General features: G+C 37.3%; 1 non-coding gene across 1 annotated transcript; it reads left to right on the top strand.

The window, feature by feature from the left end:
- Positions 1-7,999: 7,999 nt before the first annotated feature.
- Positions 8,000-8,106, top strand: LOC141715616 (small nucleolar RNA R71). The gene has a single exon (XR_012572372.1). It is a non-coding gene; the product is annotated as a small nucleolar RNA R71 (small nucleolar RNA).
- The last annotated feature ends 11,868 nt before the right edge of the window (positions 8,107-19,974 follow it).

Here is a 19,974-nt window from a genome sequence, read left to right on the forward strand (position 1 = left end):
TTTGCTTCAGTTCTTAAAAGTTGTTCTCGCATTTCTCTGTCCATTCGAACTTCTCAGTCTTACGAGTAAGCCGCCTTAAAGGGCTACTATCTTTATAAACTTGAACGCACCTCCGGTAGTGACCGGCCAATCCTACCTCTGGTAGTCGCCCTAACCATAGTCATCAGTTCCTCAGTGGTCCTTTATTCATTCTTGTCAGGATCCTCCACGGGATTCTTCTCAGCAACAATCCCTTCTAGGACAACATCCTCAACCGCTACGTCCTCAATATGAACATCATCCGATCCCGCATTAGGACGCTCTATCGGATCCATAATCTGATCTCCAATAAGTAATAAAACATCATCGCGTTGTTGCTCCTCAACCCCAGGGTTCGGAGTCCCGCTACCATATACGATAACGAACTACACTTCTATCACGATATTTATAAGGGTTCCCATAAGGGTTTTAACTGTCAGTACTACGTTAGGTAGTCCGACTATGAACTTGGCAAGAGTTCTTATTATCTTAGTGAACTTATTATTTTAACGTCATATCATCTCTGAGGTTTATAACGCTTGGCTCTGATACCATTTCTGTAACACCCCCAAATCCGGGGTCGGGGATTCGGGTTGTCACAAGTTCCATTTTCCTTATCAATACTTAATCTTAACAGTCAACCAACTACTGAGTACTGTGACCCCACAATATACACACACACCACGAGTTATAGTCTCAGATATGAATATCCAAAAATAACACAAGTTATTTTATTCCATAATTATAAACCGTTACACCTTAAAAGGGTTTTCTGAATAATTTACGTATTCTTTGCCATTATTAGAATTCATAAATATACATAAGTCTGGTACATCAAAAGTTGAAAGCCTAGCCTATTGGTAGATCCTACCTCGGTGACAACGGCATCAATGCCTACAGGAAACTGCGGAACGTTTCCTAACCGCTTGCGAATTGGGAGCTTGGTCCTGTTCATCTTTTCTATCTGTTGTTGTGTGATGAAAGAAGAAAGCAAGGGTGAGCAACAAGCCCACCAAAATAATATGCATAATAATTATCAATATATGAACATTCTCATAGTACTCATGAAAGTCTTGGTCAATAAGAATTGAACCAAGTTTGATATCTTAACGCGACCAAGTCGCAAAATATTCAGTATATATATACATATATACTTTTCACAATCTTTGAAATCCTCTGACATGTATAATATACACAGAGTTCCAGTTTATAACTGTATAAAAATATCATTGCAAGGTGATCTCATATATCTAACCTTGTCTCAACGTTTTTCTGATAATCTTTGACATGCATAAGATAATCATTTACTAGATATAAGTTTAAAAGATGAAGTTACAAGATACTCCAATATACTTATATCTTTTCCAAATACTACTTGAACTACCACCATTCAAGTTATAATCAGTTTCAAAAGTTCATCACACTGATGAGACTACAAGATAAGACTTGAATATATTCAATCTTTGAAATATCATTTGAAAGAAATGAAGTTACGAAATACTTCATTAAGTCCCGATATATATATATACACCTATATATATATACATTTCATACACTCCTTGAAAACCTCTGTTATGAAAATTATAAACAGAGTTGCAATATCCAATGAATTTGGAAAGGAGAAAACCTTGGCATAAACCTGATATCTTGCTGATCAGGCAAGAATACCAATAAGTAACCTTTTCTACTAGTAGATGGACGAATTCCCCACTGGTCATCACACTGGTCACAATAGGACCTTATGTTGGACTGCCACTCAGCCACTTACGCATTTGATGGACTTCCACTGAGCCACTTACACTTTCATGGACGCCCACTGAGCCCATGTTGCTTATGCCGACGCAATAGATGGACTTACTTCCCGAACGTTGGGTAAGTAATCAATTCATTTACCAAAGCAGCAACCTCGTTGCGAATATAAAATACACCACAGAGCCGGATCCCTCAGGTTTTGAGCGAGTATTTAAATCCCCTTTAAAAAGGAAGATCTTTAAATATAAAAATGAGTTTTGGGATCCGCTCTAACTTTTAAAAATCATTTTGAAGACTCGAAAACACTTTAAAGAGTGTTTGGAGTAATGCTGATTTAATGAAATAAATCAGTCCCGATATATTAGAAAATATCCGAATATTATTATTTAAATAATATTCCTATAAAGAATAATCTTTATAAAAATAATTGAAGTAGAAGTTTTAAAACTTATACTTGAAATGAATATTAAATAACCAAAGATATACTTATACGAAAGTAATATCTTTATTTGAATAATCAAAAGTGAGTTTGATTATCGACACATTATTCTCTAATAAAATAAAGAATATTATTTAGGAAATAAGCGGAGTCATAAGTCCTCGAATGAATATTCAAAATAATATTCATTAAATAGAATAAACAGAGTCATAAGTCCTCGAATGAATATTCAAGATAATATTCATTAAATAGAATAAACAGAGTCATAAGTCCTCGAATGAATATTCAAGATAATATTCATTAAATAAAATAAAGTTATCGAATAAACCTTATTCGATTAATAGTTTTGAAAACTATATTTATATATATAAATATATATATATATATATTATACTCGGGAACATCGACTCGCGGTTTAGAAAAATGTTCACCTTTGGGTCCCCTATACTAAGGGTATACGCAAATACTGCTTATCTCCATCATAGATATTATGCAACTAATAAGCATTTGAATCAACAGATATATATCAAGATTACAAAACAGACATGCATATATATACCATATCATCATGCTTCAATATATCGCAAAATTTGCTAATTAACCAACATGCATCTATCACAAGATAATGCATATACATATATACATCACAACAACAGTATAACGGGTAGAAAACTTGCCTGAGCAACTGGGGGTGGCAAAAGTCCTGGGATGAGTCCGGTAACCTATAAACCACATATAAGTTGGAATTAAACCAAATTCGCTTATGAATCTATACTTTAACCCATTAGACTCTAACACTCGCTTTGCGCTCAACGATTCTCTTAAGTCGCTCGAGTACCCTCGGCTCCACCATTTTTAATAAATTAACCATTAAGAGTTTTAAGGTGATTCTTTCGCGAGTGCCTTACCAATTTCCTAATACACTTTACATAAATGTCTCATACTCCAATTAGTCTTTTAAGGTCTTTAATATATGCTTCAAAGTAAGGCGAGGGGTAATGGTTCGTTCGCGAAACGTCGTTACTTAAAACGGTCATTTCTCCTAAACCGTACATCGGATTCAAGCATACCACATATTAAAACGAAGCTCGTAACATGAACTATCTAATCATGGCAATGGTCAAAATCTAAAAGGGATTTCTCGGGTCCTGATTTTAAGAACAAAACAGTCTAAAGTAAATCGGACATTACGACGGCTATGTTTACGCGATTACCAATTTCTATTCTACTCCAAATCAACCACCAATCAACCACAATTCATCCATACAACCAAAATCCATCCATACCATGTTACAACAGCCCTAACAACTCAATATTACCAATTCATACTAATTCTCAATCATGAATTAAAACTATGCTTAAGTTCATTAATCAATAATCCAAGAATTACAACTCCAACTCATTACAAAACCAACCACACTCTAAGTCTACAAGAATCATGCTTCTCATGAACCATAACAACAAAACTAAACCTAATACTCAAAGTAAAGTTAGGGTTTGGAGGGGTTATACCTTCCTTGGAGAGTGGAGAATCAAGTAATTAGCTTGGAATTAAAAGTCCTTATCCAAGCTTAATCTAAACAAAAACTCAAGAACAAAAATTTAAATTCTTGAAAAACACTATTCACCCTCTTCTTCCATGAATTTTAGGAAGAGATTGTGAAGGAAATTGAAGCTCAAACTTATAGGATAGCTATATCTATGCATAAGGAGTCTTAGATAATTACCTCACTAATTAATGAAGCTTGGAACTAGGATTTTGAATTTTTCTTTCTTTGAAGAAGAAGAAAGCCAAGAGCTTTTGATGAAGAAAGTGAAATAAACTTTGTGTTTTGGTGAAATGATTTGTTGGTTGGTTGATTTTGTTTTGTTTTGATCATTTTTAACCATGAAAATTTGTGTGGTTATTAATCAACCACACCTCCTTCCCTTATGTCATGCTTAGGTCATCCTGTGATGTCACCCTCCCACACTTGTCCTCTTCTTGTTGGTGAGGTGACATCACTCCCCTCTAACCCTTTGCTTAACTCTTAATCACTTGGCTAATGACTGTTGATCTGTAATACGGTTCACTTATCTTTCGTTCTCGTTTATCGTTTGAGGGATCATACCCGGGATCTTATTACTTGGGTTTCCTTAACCTTTCTCAGTACATTATATTCCTTTTATGATCCTCTCTTATAATCCTTTAATTTAAATCCTTTTTATCCTGTTACCTTATACTCAATTCTTTCTGTATTTGGTGGATTTCCGGGAAAAATCAAAGTGTTCGAATTTGGATTCTGACGATTTTTACATACACTTATATCCCATATAAAGTACTAATAAGATCTCAGAATAACAATAGAAGAACCCCTATATAGTGTGGCATGAAAAGTTTTCTTATTAAGCATAATCAGCAAAATCACTATTCATAAGGGTTTCAAAAAAATTCCAAAAATTGGGGTTATTACATTGATTCTCAGTACCTTTTCGATCCTTGATCTCTAACTCAAATTCCTGAAGTAAGAGCACCCAATGAATGAGTCTCGGCTTCGAATCCTTCTTGGAAACCAAATAGCGAATGGCCGCATGATCAGTGAATACTGTCACTTTTGTCCCAAGCAGATAAGATTGAAATTTCTCGAAACCAAAGACTATAGCCAAGAGCTCCTTCTCAGTAGTGGTGTAGTTCATTTGGGCCCCATTTAAGGTTTTACTAGCATAGTAGACCACATGAAAGAGATTATTTTTGCGCTGCCCAAGAACTGCACCTACCGCATAATCACTCGTATCACACATCATCTCAAACGGCTCTGTCCAATCCGGTGTTGTAATAACTGGTGCAGTGATTAAACTCTTCTTGAGAGTCTCGAATGCCGTCAAACATTCATTATCAAATTTGAAAGGCACATCTTTCTCAAGCAAGTTGCACAACGGTTTAGATATCTTTGAAAAGTCCTTGATGAACCGCCGATAAAAACCCGCATGACCAAGAAAACTACGGATTCCTTTCACAGAAATAGGTGGTGGAAGATTTTCAATGACTCCCACCTTGGCTTTATCCACCTCAAGACCCTTGCTAGAGACCTTATGCCCAAGAATAATGCCTTCACGCACCATAAAATGACATTTCTCCCAATTGAGCACCAAATTAGTTTCCACACACCTTTTGAGCACGGCACGAAGATTATTCAAACATTCATCATATGAATGTCCAAAGACGGAGAAGTCATCCATGAACACCTCAACATTATTCCCAATCATGTCAGAGAATATAGCCATCATACATCTCTGAAAAGTGGCCGGTGCGCCACATAACCCAAACGAAACTCTGCGAAAAGCAAACGTGCCAAATGGACAAGTGAAGGTAGTCTTTTCCTGATCCTCTGGTGCAATACAAATCTGATTATACCCTGAGTAACCATCCAGAAGACAATAATACTCATGACCAGCCAACCTGTCAAGCATCTGATCAATAAATGGAAGAGGGAAGTGATCTTCCTCATGGCTTTGTTCAGCTTTCGGTAATCCATGCATACTCTCCATCATGTAACTGTTCAAGTGGGGATGAGCTCATTCTTCTCATTTGCTACCACAGTGATACCTCCTTTCTTAGGCACACATTGTACGGGGCTCACCCAAGAACTGTCAGAAATAGGATAAATGATGTCTGCATTCAGCCATTTCAGAATTTCTTTCTTCACCACCTTCTTCATGATAGGATTAAGTTTGCAATGCTGCTCAATAGTTGGATTACTACCCTCCTCTAGTATAATCTTATGCATACAATATGAAGGGATGATCCCTTTTATGTCTGCTATGGTCCATCCAATAGCTGATTTGTATTCTCTCAAAATCCTTAAGAGCTTGTCTTCCTCACTACCTGAAAGGTCAGATGCAATAATTACAGGTAAAGTAGATGCATCACCTAAAAAAGCATACCTCAAGTGTTCAGGTAATGGCTTGAGCTCCAAGGTAGGTGCTTCCTCAATTGATGGTTTGAGCTTTCCTTCCGCATTCTTGAGGTCAGAAGTACTAAGAGATTCAAACGGCATGTCCAGCTTTCGCCTCCAGGGAGAAGCATTCAGATATTGTAATTGCTCATTGCCATCTTCATCATCACTGTCAAAATCCCCCACTAAGGCCTTTTCTAATGCATCAGACATTAGCATATGATTGAGTTCTGAAGTAACTGCAGAATCAATCACATCCACTTTTAAGCACTCCTTATCTTCTGTAGGGAATTTCATTGCTTTGAATACATTGAAGGTCACATCCTGATCCTGCATCCGCATAGTAAGTTCACCTTTCTGCACATCTATCAAGGTACGGCCAGTAGCCAAGAAAGGTCTTCCCAAGATTATGGGAATCTTCTTATCTTCCTCGAAATCCAGAATAACAAAGTCTGCAGGAAAGAAGAGCTTATCCACCTTGACTAGCACATCCTCCATTATGCCCCTTGGGTAAGTAATAGAACGATCAGCCAATTGTAGAGACATGTAGGTGGGTTTTGGATCAGGCAAATCCAACTTTTTAAAGATCGACAATGGCATCAGGTTGATGCTTGCTCCCAAATCAGAAAGGCACTTGTCAAATGACAACTTGCCAATGGTGCAAGGAATGGTGAAGCTACCTGGGTCTTTAAGCTTTGGAGGTAACTTTTGCTGCAGAACAGCGCTGCATTCTTCCGTTAGAGCAACAGTCTCAAGGTCATCCAGTTTCACCTTCCTTGATAGAATACTCTTCATAAACTTCGCATAACTAGGCATTTGCTCCAGAGCCTCAGCGAAAGGTATATTGATGTGAAGATTCTTGAACACCTCCAGAAACTTACTGAACTGCTTATCCAGCTTTTGTTGCTGCAATCTCTTAGGGAAAGGTGGTGGAGGATAGAGCTGTTTCTCCCCTGTATTACCCTCAGGCAGAGTGTGTTCAACAGTAGTCTTCCTTGGTTCCGCCACTTTCCCCTTTTGCTTAGCTTCTTCATCTCTAACTTCAGCTTCTCCTTCTTTTGCCTTCTCAGCATCAACAACTTTCCCATACCTTAAGGTAATAGCCTTGACTTGCTCTTTAGCTTCCTTCCTGCCTGGTACTTCCGTGTCACTGGGAAGTGTTCCAGGTTGACGATTGAGCACTGCATTGGCTATTTGACCGATTTGATTTTCCAAGGTCTTGATAGAAACCGCCTGACTCTTGCATAACAGTTTAAGTTCCTCAAAATCAGCACTAGTAGGTGCAGCTGCACTTCCCTAATGAGGATATGATTGCCTTTGAGCATATTGCTGCGGTTGTTGGAATCCAGGTGGATTGAACTGTTTACTCACACCTTGCTGATATGGTGGCTGAATAGCATTCTGATTATAATCCCAGCTGAAATTTGGATGATTTCTGTTGTTAGGATGATAAGTAGCTGGTACAGGCTGCTGTTGTCGCTGATAATTATTCACATACTGAACAGATTTGTTGACGAGAGAACACTGATCCGTAGCATGAGAACCTGCATAAAGCTCACAGACCATAGCTATTTGATTAACTCCATATGTAGCTAGAGAATCGACCTTCATAGACAGCGCTTGGAGCTGCGCTGCAATAGCAGTGGCTGCATCGACTTCCAGAATACCTGCTACCTTCCTAGGCATCATCCTCTGAGTTGGGTTTTGATGCTCATTTGCAGCCATAGTCTCTATAAGATTATAAGCCTCAATATAGCTTTTGGCCCACAAGGCACCTCCAGCTGCTGCATCGAGTATGGGCCGAGATTGGGCCCCCAAACCATTATAGAAACCAGTGATCACCATCCAATCTGGCATTCCATGATGTGGACACTTTCTTAACATTTCCTTGTAGCGTTCCCAAGCTTCGCACATAGATTCTGTAGGTTGCTGCGCAAACTGAGTAAGAGCACTCCTCATAGCAGCAGTCTTTGCCATCGGATAAAACTTTACCAGAAACTTTTGCGCAAGATCTTGCCAAGTAGTGATGGACCCAGCTGGTTCAGAATGTAACCAGTCCTTAGCTTTGTTCCTCAGTGAGAATGGGAAAAGCCTCAGCTTGATAGCCTCATCAGACACGCCATTATACTTGAAAGTACTGCAGATCTCGACAAAATTCCTTATGTGCATGTTGGGGTCTTCAGTCGCAGTACCTCGAAAAGAAACAGAATTTTGCACCATCTGAATAGTGCCCGGCTTGATTTCAAAGGTGTTAGCTTGAATAGCCGGATGAAGAATGCTTGACTGAATGTCATCAATTTTAGGCCGAGAAAAGTCCATAAGAGCTGGATCGGCCTGAACAATACGATCTCCCATGATTACTGGTTCTTTCTGCTCACTTCCTGAATCCGAATCTTCAAAATCTATCTTCTCAGGAATATCAAGAACTTCGTCTGTCTCCTCAGCTGTATCTAAAGTCCTCTTGCGAGTTCGAGAACGAGTTTGCATAAATGCTTGCTAAAGTACCTGAAACACAACCAGAAACAATAAGTAACTAATACGTCTTAATCACTGAGTCCTAACGACCAATGATGGTAAGTACATAAACTAAGCAAATACGCCGAGTCCCCGGCAGCAGCGCCAAAAACTTGTTAGGACGGAAACACGCGCTAATATTCACGCAAGTATACGCGTTCGCAAGTAGTATAAGATATAAATCACATTCGTTCCCACAGAGACTCAGACTAATTATTGTTCAATTAAACTCACTCACCAATATATGATTACTCATCAATGTTAAGACACTAACACTTAGAATTATTGACTAAATATTAACTATAATTAACTACTTAAAATTAACCACTTAATTAACACTTTGAATTAACAATATTAAAACACTCATGAGATCACAACTTCATTACTACTTCCTTCAATAGTTATTGTTATTACCCTTAGCATGCAACAGTGATGATATTAATCGAATAACATGAAACTGATAAAAGGCAACTTTCATTGTACTAATACCATTCTACCAAACATCCACAATTAAGATAAAAGTTGAATAGGCATCAATTATGTTGAGTTCCTATATGTCTACAGAAATTGACAACATAGTGATTTAAGCGCAAGTTATTCCTTTTGATTACACAGGGCGAATAAAACAGTTAGAGTTACCCACTAATCATGCACATCATACATGAACCTATGCTAGCATGGCAAGTTCTAAATCTCGAGATCCACCGTCGCTTCACAAGAGATTAACACCCTATCTTATATGTTCGCGACGCACATAAGACGAATACACATAACCAATACTAGATATCATACAATCATCACACACTAAGGTATTAAACAATTAACTAAAGAATTCCATAGCAAATCCGTTACGACCCCATGATCACGATTAGCCCATGATAGCACTTATCGTCATCATGGGTTCATATGAAAACATGATAAATAAACACAAGAAAATAATAACTAAACTAATTTTATTAAACCAGAGTACGTCACAAGAGTAATTAGGTTCAAAAGCAAGAAAACTAGCATCCAACGTTACAACGAAATAAAGAATCACAAGAAAATATGCTTCCTCTTCGTTGCGGTGTGCTAAAACGGTCTTCTTCCTTATCTCCTTCGCTCCTTGCTTAATACAATGATCCCCCCTTTTGAAAACGTCTCCAAATCTACTTATATAATAGTCCCATAAAACTCAGATTACATAGAAGTTGGAAGCCAAACAGAAGTAGAAGTCTAAAATAATTTATCAAAATTCCCGACCCTGCGCGGCCGCTCAGCATAGCTGAGCGGGCGCTCAGCTTACTGCGCGACCACTTAGCATAGCTGAGCGGGCGCTCAGGACCCTACTGGAAAATTCCTGAGTTTGCTCCGTTTCTTTGCTGTAATCTGCCCCTTTCTTTCCTTTCACAACGCTGAACACATGTCAAGGCTTATTCTTGATGATTACTCCTCTGAAATGCAACTAATACCCTGAAATGCACAAACACTAGAAAAACGCATCAAATACACAAAATACTTGACTTCAAGACACCCATTTAAGCTTTTTAAGACGTTCTAAGTGGTATAAAATGCCACTTATCAATGACAAAGAAGCAGCTTAAGCATATGCTGAAAGATGTAAAGAATGCAAACAAGATAAAATCACCTAGGAAAAATAGGAATGGAAAGGAAGGTGTGAATAAAAGCAATGATTATAAGCCTGTTCCTGATGCTCCTAGAAAAACGTGTCATAACTGTGGAAGTTCTAACCATCTGGCTTCTTTTTGCAGGAAAAATAAGAAAACATAAACTCATTACCTTCAAAGTCAGGAGTTAAGAGTCAGTCTGTTAGATATAAGCCACAAAATCCTTGTTTTCATTGTGGTAGTTTATGTCATTCCATTTATACTTGTAAGGAATATCATAGTCTGTACTATGATTATTATCAAATAAAACCTTCTTTAAAGAAAGTTAGCATTGTTCCTTCTAGTGTAAGTTTTGATTCAAAGTCTGATAGTGTAAATTCTGATAAGAAAAATGTTAACATAAACTCTGATGCTAAATCCGCTGCAAATGTTAACAAACTTAATAAGGCCAAAGGATCCAAGCAGGTCTGGGTCCTTAAAACTAATCATTAGTGGTGTTTGTGATTGCAGGGCAACAGAAAAAACATCCTAGTTCTGGACAGTGGATGTTCAGGACATATGACTGGAAATAAAGCCCTGCTATCAGACTTTGTGGAGAAGGCTGGCCCAAGTGTTTCTTATGGAGATGGCAACATTGGAAAAACATTGGGATATGGCAATATCAATCTTAGGAATGTCATCATTAAAGAAGTAGCTCTGGTCTCAGGACTTAAACACAATCTGCTGAGTGTTAGTCAAATCTGTGATAGAGGTTATCATGTGGATTTCTTTGAAGAACACTGTGAAGTTATTAGTAAATCTACAGGCAAAGCTGTTCTGAAAGGATACATGCATGGTAACATCTATGAAGCCAAGCTTTCAACAAGTACTGATGGTTCTGCAATCTGTCTGATGAGTAGAGCATCAATTGAAGAAAGCTGGAATTGGCATAGAAACTCTCTCATTTAAATTTCAACAATATAAATGAACTAGTAAAGAAAGATCTTGTGAGAGGACTGCCAAAGTCAGTATTTGCTCCTGATGGCCTTTGTGATTCTTGTCAGAAGGCTAAACAAAGGAAATCCTCATTCAAAAGCAAGACTGAATCATCAATTCTTGAGCCTTATCACCTACTAAATGTTGATCTATTTGGTCCAGTAAATGTCATGTCTATTGCAAAGAAGAAATATGATATGGTCATAGTGGATGAGTTCACCAGATACACATGGGTGTATTTCTTGCACACAAAAAGTGAAACTGCATCTCTCTTGATTGATCATGTCAAGCAACTGGATAAATTGGTCAAAGATTCAGTGAAGATAATAAGAAGTGATAATGGTACTGAGTTCAAGAATTTGATAATGGAAGAGTTCTGCAAAAACCTTGGAATCAAGCAGGAATTTTCTGTTCCTGGAACTCGACAGCAAAATGGAGTTGTTGAAAGAAAGAATAGAAATCTCATTGAAGCTGCACGTACAATGCTTGATGAAGCAAAGCTTCCAACCTATTTTTGGGCTGAAGCTGTGCAGACTGCTTGTTTTACTCAGAATGCAACACTCATTAACAAGCAAGGAAAGACACCATATGAGATGGTAAAGAAAAAGAAGCCAAATCTGAAGTATTTTCATGTATTTGGATGCAAATGTTTTATTCTTAAGACTCACCCTGAACAGCTATCCAAATTTGATCTAAAAGCTGATGAAGGAATCTTTGTTGGATATCCACTTTCCACAAAAGCCTTCAGAGTCTATAACTTGAGAACAAGAGTGGTCATGGAATCTATCAATGTCTCTTTTGATGATAAGAAGATTACTGGACTTGAAGATTTCAATGATCATGATCAGCTGAGATTTGAAAATGAAGACTTAAATTCTGATACTGAAAATCCTGACAGTCTAAATTCTGATACTGCAAACTCTGATGGATTAAACTCTGATGTTATTGAAATTATGGTGACTACGTCAAAGAAAGATGCACCTATGCAGGGGGAGCATACTCAAGATACAACCACATCTCAAGAAGCATCAGAACATACAACTGGCTCTTCAAGTTCTGATTCGTCAAGTTCTGATAAGCCAAGTTCTGATAGTTCTGAAAACTTAAATTCTGAAGGATCCAACTCAGAGAGCATAGTTTCAGGGGGAGCATCAGAAAATGTTGATGAAGATAGCATGGATCATGGGGGAGCATCCAGTTCTAGAGAAAACCTTCCATCTGTAAGGAAGTGGACTAAATCACATACACCTGACTTAATAATTGGAAATCCTGATGAGATTTGGGACTCGGTTCCCCTGGAGGTTCTCACACACCTCATGTTCTTTTACATGGACTACCATCGCCATCTGGAGCGATTGGAAGAAGAAAGGCTGAAAGCTTTCCGCCAACAAGAGCGAATCATTCGACTCGCTATTCTTTTTGTAGAGAGTCGGAAGAAGAAATAATTTGTTTTCTTCTTCCTGTTTTTCTTCATCATCAGCTTTATCCGGCTTCTTAGCCAAGGACAAAAGCTGTTGATGTTGGAGTTTGTAGCTTAGGACAATCTTGTAATTTTCTGATGTAAATTTCGATTTCATGAATGTATTCTCTTAATATATTAAAAGAATTTTATATCTTTGCAATATTTTGTCTCTGAGATGTTTACAATTATACTGCATTTTTAAATCCTTATATATCCATATTCTGATGACCATTTTAATTGCTGATATAAATTAAGTTCTGATTCTGAAATGTCAGTACTTGTTTACTTGATTTATTTTTTGGTCATTCTCACACTATATTTTTTCAGAAAATGGATTTGATTAAAAATGTGGGAACAGTTTAAATTTTGAATTAAAACTGACTTACCTCAATTAATGGGATTACTTGGTAAGTGGAACGGTTTTTCCTTGAAAAACTGCATGTGATAAGTAATGATTACTATTTTCCCGTGCCCATTCACTATTCATTATTGCTGCATGTCCGACAGGTGTCCAGCGGTTATTTTTTTTAACCATGTATAAGTAAGAGAGAGAGAAGATTATACAATCTTTTATTTACTTTTACACTTTATCTCTCTTTCTTTACTTTTACTCTCTCTCATCTCCTGACGCTGTTTTTCATACAGACATTTTGTCAAACACTTTACAGGCAAACTTATTTCGCAATTTTTTCTCATGGCCCCTAAGGATTTGATTATAGATGGAGCCAAGTTCGTTCACAACAACTATGCTGCCATCTTAAATCATGATGAAGCTCCATCTGAGTTGCACTTTATGCAAGATCTTCTTGCACACAGTGAAATTGGGTATGCATTGACCCAGCCACCAGTCTTTTCAAGCCAACAAGTTCTGACATTTTGGCGGACTGGGTATTTTGATAATGGTGGTGCTACTGGTACTCCCAACATTGTTTTTGAAGTCAATGATGTTGAACATGTGGTAACTCCTGGAATAGTTCGTAAAGCTCTGCATTTACCAGACGGCTGCATTTTCTCAACACCGGAGGAACCAGTTCTACAGCAGCTCATGGCCAATTTGGGGTATGAGAAGAGTTTGGCTAAGCTTGGACAGTTGAAACGAGCACATATCAGAAAGGAATGGAGCTTTTTCTTCGACTGCATCACTAAAGCCTTCGGGAATAAGTGTTCCAACTTTGATGTCATTCCAATAATGATTCAGCACATCGGGTATGCTATTGTTAACCAAACTCATTTTGATTTTGCAAGTGTTGTGCTAGGTTTTATAGGGGATAGGATGACAGAGGATAGGAATGTTGTCTACTTTGCTAGATTCTGTCAGCTTATATATAATTTCTGTTGTGCTGATGAACCCCAACCTACCACTGACTTATTTCCACCCTTTAAACTTGCAAAACGGGTTTTTAATGACTTGGTAAATGCTGATCTTAAGAAAATGGTGGTTAGACCTTTACAGATTCCTCAGTCTGTAAAATAGATCCTGGTAAATGCTGATCCTCAAACCTATAGATCTGTTTATCCTGATGTTCAACCTACCACCACATCCCAAACACCACAACAACCATCAGAACATACCACTCATACATCTATACCTCAATCCTCTATCAGAACACATCTTAAACCTTCACAGATAGCTCAACCTTCATCATCAGCATATACTGTGAAGCCTTCATCTTCCAAGCCCAAGAGGACAAAGACTGTCCCTCAGACACCACAGAAGAGAAGGAGGATTGTTCTGAGAGATGAGTCTGATAGTGAGGAACAGGTTTCTGCATCAGAAACTGTTGTTAAAGAAGCTGAGAAGGTCCCTTCTCAGAAGGATTCTGGAATTGGGGGATCTAAGCTTCTCAAAAGGCTTAGAAGAATGACTTATGTTGAACCTCCCAAGGAATCCCCACCTTCTAAGAGATACAAGAAACAGAGAGCTAAACGTCCAGCTTCAGATGATGAGGAAGCAGCAGCTAAGGAAGGAGATCAGGAATCTCTGATCTCAAAAGAACCAAAATTTGCTGAAGTTACTGCATCTCCCTCTCCATTGTCCCCAACTCAGGAAGCTACTACAGACAAGGTAGACACACCATCTGTGTCTCCTGTACATGAAACTGTATCTCGTGTAGACCCAGGCACAAGTACTGAAATTGATATTCACAACATGGTTGTGCCTGAGATTCTCTACTTAGAAGCTCCAACAGCAATTAATCCATCAACAACACCTTTTACTGATGCTACTCAAACTCCAGAATTGTCTACAACACCTTCTCTGCATCTAGATGTTGATGATCATAATATAGGTTAGCATTAGGATATGGTTGTTGATCAGAACTTGGAAACAGATCAGCACTTAGAGGATGATGTTGACGCCTCAATTGCTTTTCATACTGTTGTTTTATCAGAAGATGTTGATTCTGTCAGTTCTGATGCTTCAAATGTTGATTCTAATGGTGATGCTGGTATTAATGCAGATGCTGATGAAGCTGGTCCTTCAGGACATGCACCTCAATAAACTGTTCATAAATCTGAACTAGTTAAGAAGTTTGTTACAAGAGCAGCACCAGTACCTTGGTGTGAAACTCCTAGAGGACAGGAGTGGAATAAGGAATGGAACTCAATTCCCTTTGTTCCATCTGAAAAGATTCTTGCTGAGCACTTGGCAATAGCTGATGAAATGTTAATTAATGATGATTTCAAGACACAGCTTCGAGTCACTGCATTGATTACTAGACATCTTCAAGGTCTCCATTCAAAAACTCATGCAGAGTTACATAAAATTCAGGAAGAATTGCTCAAGCAAGAAATGACTCAGAAACTTGATAAGAAAAAATTCTTCCAACCTACCTTTGACAGAGTTGCTTACATTGAGAAGACCCAAGAGAGGCAACAGTCTCAGATTAATGATATTTTGAAAAATCAAGCTTCTCAACAATCTCAACTCGATGAAATCCAAGCCTCAGTGGAATTGCTTGTCTCTCTTCTCTTACCTGCTGATGCCAAAAAGGGGGAGAAAGTAATTAAGTCCAAATGCAAAACTGTTAAGACACTGAAGAGGAAGGATGATGAAAAAGATGACCAGGGAAACTCTAGAATGGGTGGAGGTCATGGTCAAGGTAGAAGTTTCTCATCAAGAAGAGCTGAAATTACAAGTCACAGGATAAGTTCTGATGCTGGAAAAAGAATTACTTCTGCTACTGGTAAAAGGATAAGTTCTGATGAACTTTTGGATCTTGATGAAGAAATATCAAGACAGCTATTTCTGAAAGAAAATCCAGGAATGGACTTTGAGAGTCTGATGGAAGAAGAAGCTAGACTTAAGTCAGAAAAAGTCAAATCTAAATCTGAAGTTTCTGTTGGTAAAAAGAAACTTCCAAAGGCCAAAGGCATTATGATAAAAGAAAGAACAAATCATGAAGCAACCAAGGCTAAATCATAATTGCAGATAGATCCAAGGTCCAAGGGTAAAGACAAAGTTGGTGAACCTATCAAGGTTTATGTGCCTCCTGTGGATGAAGAAATTACTGTTGAAGATGCTGATCTTGCTCTGACTTCAAGAAAATTTTTTAAGACAACCTCTGACATGGCTCAAGTTGTTCAGAGTAAAGATATAGTTAGTTCTAATATCTCAAAGAAGTAAGTAACCTCTGACATAGCTCAAGTTAACTTGATATCAGAAGATAAATCAAAGGAAACCTCTGACATTGCTCATGTTAAACCTTCAAAGTTACTCCTACCAGGATTCACCAAAGCCAAACAGACTCAACCTTTGAAGACTGCATCAAGTGGTTTTGAAGCAAAGGTGGTTACTGGAAAGGAAGCAAGAGATAAATCTGGATTGGGTAGTGCTGATGAAAGAAGAATACAGAACACAACCAATGATCCAACTTCCTTAAGTGAACCAGGTATTGGAGCAACTCCTGAAAGACTGAATCAACTAGAATCTGTACAGATGGTTTACCATACCTACTTGAGAGAACACATCTTGTTGTACTTCATGACAGATGGTAGGGTTTATCATATAAGGGAAAATGCCATTCCACTGAATTATTTTGAAGAATTGGAACATGTATTATTCTTACTTGAAGTGAATGACAAAATAACAGAAAGTGCTGCAAACTATTTGAAGAGTCAAATTCAGAGACAGAAAAGGCTTTATTCTGTAAAGTCTGATAGCACATATCTTCCAAAGTACAGAGATCACAAGGGTGATATTGTTGAGATGAAGCCTAACTCTGCTAAGATTATAACTACCTTTCTGGGTTACAAGGCTGTGGAATTCAATCTTGAGTCTGACAAGGCATATTTGATCAGACTGGATCAGGACATAAGGAAAGCTAAAATTAATGATCTCAGGGCTGCAATCTTTCAAACTGGTGAAGATTCTGCAGAACTTAAAGATGCTAAAAGGAGGATGATTGATGAACTCAGATATGCTGAGAGATGTTTGTTAAAGAACTATCTCAGAACAACTCCTGACATCAGAGAGATCATAAAGTGAAGCCAAGTCAAGATCTACAACTGCTCAAATTCTGATATGAATACAGACTGAAGTTGTTATCAGAAGTTAAAGTTGGTAAAGCTTTAAGGACTGTAAGTTATAGTTATCTAGTCAAATTCTCATGCATTTGTACTTAATGTTTTTGACATCATCAAATATCTGTTAACTTGTATATTATGCTAATTTACAAGTTGGGGAAGATTGTTAGATATATTTGATAATGTCATGTCTAATATGATTTATGTTTAGTTTTCAAATCTTACTTAAACAGGACAAATCAGTACTTAACTGAAATCAGCACTTATACTGAAGTCAGAACTTAAGTCATTAGTACTTAAGATTCAGGAGATATTTATCAGAAGATAATATCAGGACTTAAAGGAAACGTTCAGATAAGGAAGGCAGCTGATTGAAAGGATAAGAAGATCAAGACAAACGTAAGAAGAGATATGCATGAAGAAGGAATTCTATGAAGAATGGAATACTTGGAAGAAAAGATATCTGATTGATATATTTTAGGAAGCAGAGTTATATTCTATATCAATTAGCGATTATCTTGTAACTGTGTAGTATATAAACACAGACATAGGGTTTCACTAAACGTGTTATCATTATCGAGAAGATTATTCATTGTAACCCTAGCAGCTCTCGTGATATTTGTTCATCACTGAGAGAGGACAGTTCCATACTGTAACAGAGTTTATTGTTTTGAATAAAGTCTATTTTATGTTACTTGTGTTATTAGAATTCGATTTGATTGTGCTATACACTGTATTCACCCCCCTCTACAGTGTGTGTGACCTAACAAAGTCATTCAGCAACTTCTGAAATCTGTCATAGATCTCCGTTAGGGATTCATTGTCCCTTGAGTCAGAGTGCTCATATTCTTGAGTAAGTACTGTCCTCATGTTCTTCTTGATAGCAGTTGTACCTTGACACTTTACTTCTAAAGCGTCCCATATCTTTTTTGTTGTTTTACATCCGATGACTCTATTGGACATAACATTATCAAGACTGATGTGCAGGATATGTCTAACCTTAGCATCCTCCATGATAGACGAGATATCTTCAGGAGTATAGTCCTTCTTGTCTTTGTCTATCATCTTCTCTGGTTCTCCTACAACCGAAATAACTACCTTCATTGGTTTATGAGGACCATCATAGATCCTGCTTAAGTATTCAGGATCTGTGGCTTCCAAACACATGGCCATCCTAACTTTTCAGATTGGATATTCATGCACTTTCAGGATGGGCACTTTGATTGCTTCATACCTACTCATGTTGCTTGCTTATCTGTGATGTGGCTGGGGGGTTGTGGCTTCAGATCCAGATTCTGTGTTTCTTCTTCTCCTTTGTCTGACATGGTTTATCAATCTTCAGATCTTAAACTATTTGTACATTAACAGCAAGCTCTGATACCAATTTTTAGGCCCTTAATCAACTGTAGAGGGGGGTGAATACAATTAATATAATCAACTAGATAAAACCTTAACAGAATCAACAGTTTTTATATCAATCATATAAAAACTTATTACAAAAGTACTATCTCGAAAGGATGAACAAATATCCTTGAGAGCTACTAGGTTATACGAAAGATATAACAATGTCGCAATGCTTAAAGCATGAACCTAATATGTGCTTTATATAGAGCACAACTACCAATGTATAAGGAATTCTATTCTATTAACAACAAAGAAACCTATACTATTGCTTCTGAGATTAAGTCCCCCACCGACTTGAGTTCCTGTTTCCTTTTCCTCTTCAAAGATCAACTGATGTGACAAATACTGATTTCATCATCCGTTGACATCATCATTCGTTAATATCATTAGCCGTCGAATATCAACATCCGTCGATATCATCATCATCTGTCGATGCTTGTAATTATCATCCGTTGATGCTTATAACCATCATCCGTCGATGTTAGTAATTACCATATGTAGATGCTTCTGATAGTTTCTGTTTGATATCATTAATTGCTCCTAACACCATCAATTTCATACCAAACACACAGCAACCATCACATGCAACACTTAATCAGGATAAGAATCAGAAAAATTAAACTCATCATTCAAGATAATCAAGAACCCGAATGGGTTTCTTCCTCCCCACAACAAAACACACAAATGCAACCACATATACATATATATAAGTGAGAAGGAGGTTTGTTATAGGCTTCGGATGGATTTTTATCCAAGAATCATGAAGAAACAAGCAGAATTAATGGAGTTTGAAGAGGGAGAGATTTTACAGAGAGAGAGAGAGAGTTCGGGAGTGAGAGAGGATAAAGAGAGATGAGAGAGTTCGGTGGAGAAGAGAGGAAAAGAAGGGAAGGGGTGGGGTGGGTTTATATATATAATTACCAAAGAAGGGTAACTTGGTAATTAGCAAATGAATTCTGAATTTCCTTCTTCTTCTTAATTCAAAAACGAATTTGATTAATACATAACTCTCTCGGAAAATGTGAAAATGTCACTAAGAACAATTTTAGAGTATAAGTCTTGAAATTGGCTTTATAGACATATTTTTAGAATAATTTTTGAGCATACGGTTTATTTTTTTATGAACAAGGTTACGCTCAAAATAGAAATATAACCCAATAAAAATCATTTTAAAATATGCCGATCACGAAATAATTTTATCTATCATTTTTAGAAAGTCTCTATGACTATTTCGAAGATAATAAAATATATTACACACCTTGACCATACTCGGATAATTTTATAAAAATATATAAAGGTTTAATAGACCTTATTTAAATCAAATAAATCCCCTTAAAATCATTT

This window comes from Apium graveolens, chromosome 3 (genome assembly GCF_009905375.1).
Source record: "Apium graveolens cultivar Ventura chromosome 3, ASM990537v1, whole genome shotgun sequence".
Lineage (NCBI taxonomy): Eukaryota > Viridiplantae > Streptophyta > Magnoliopsida > Apiales > Apiaceae > Apium > Apium graveolens.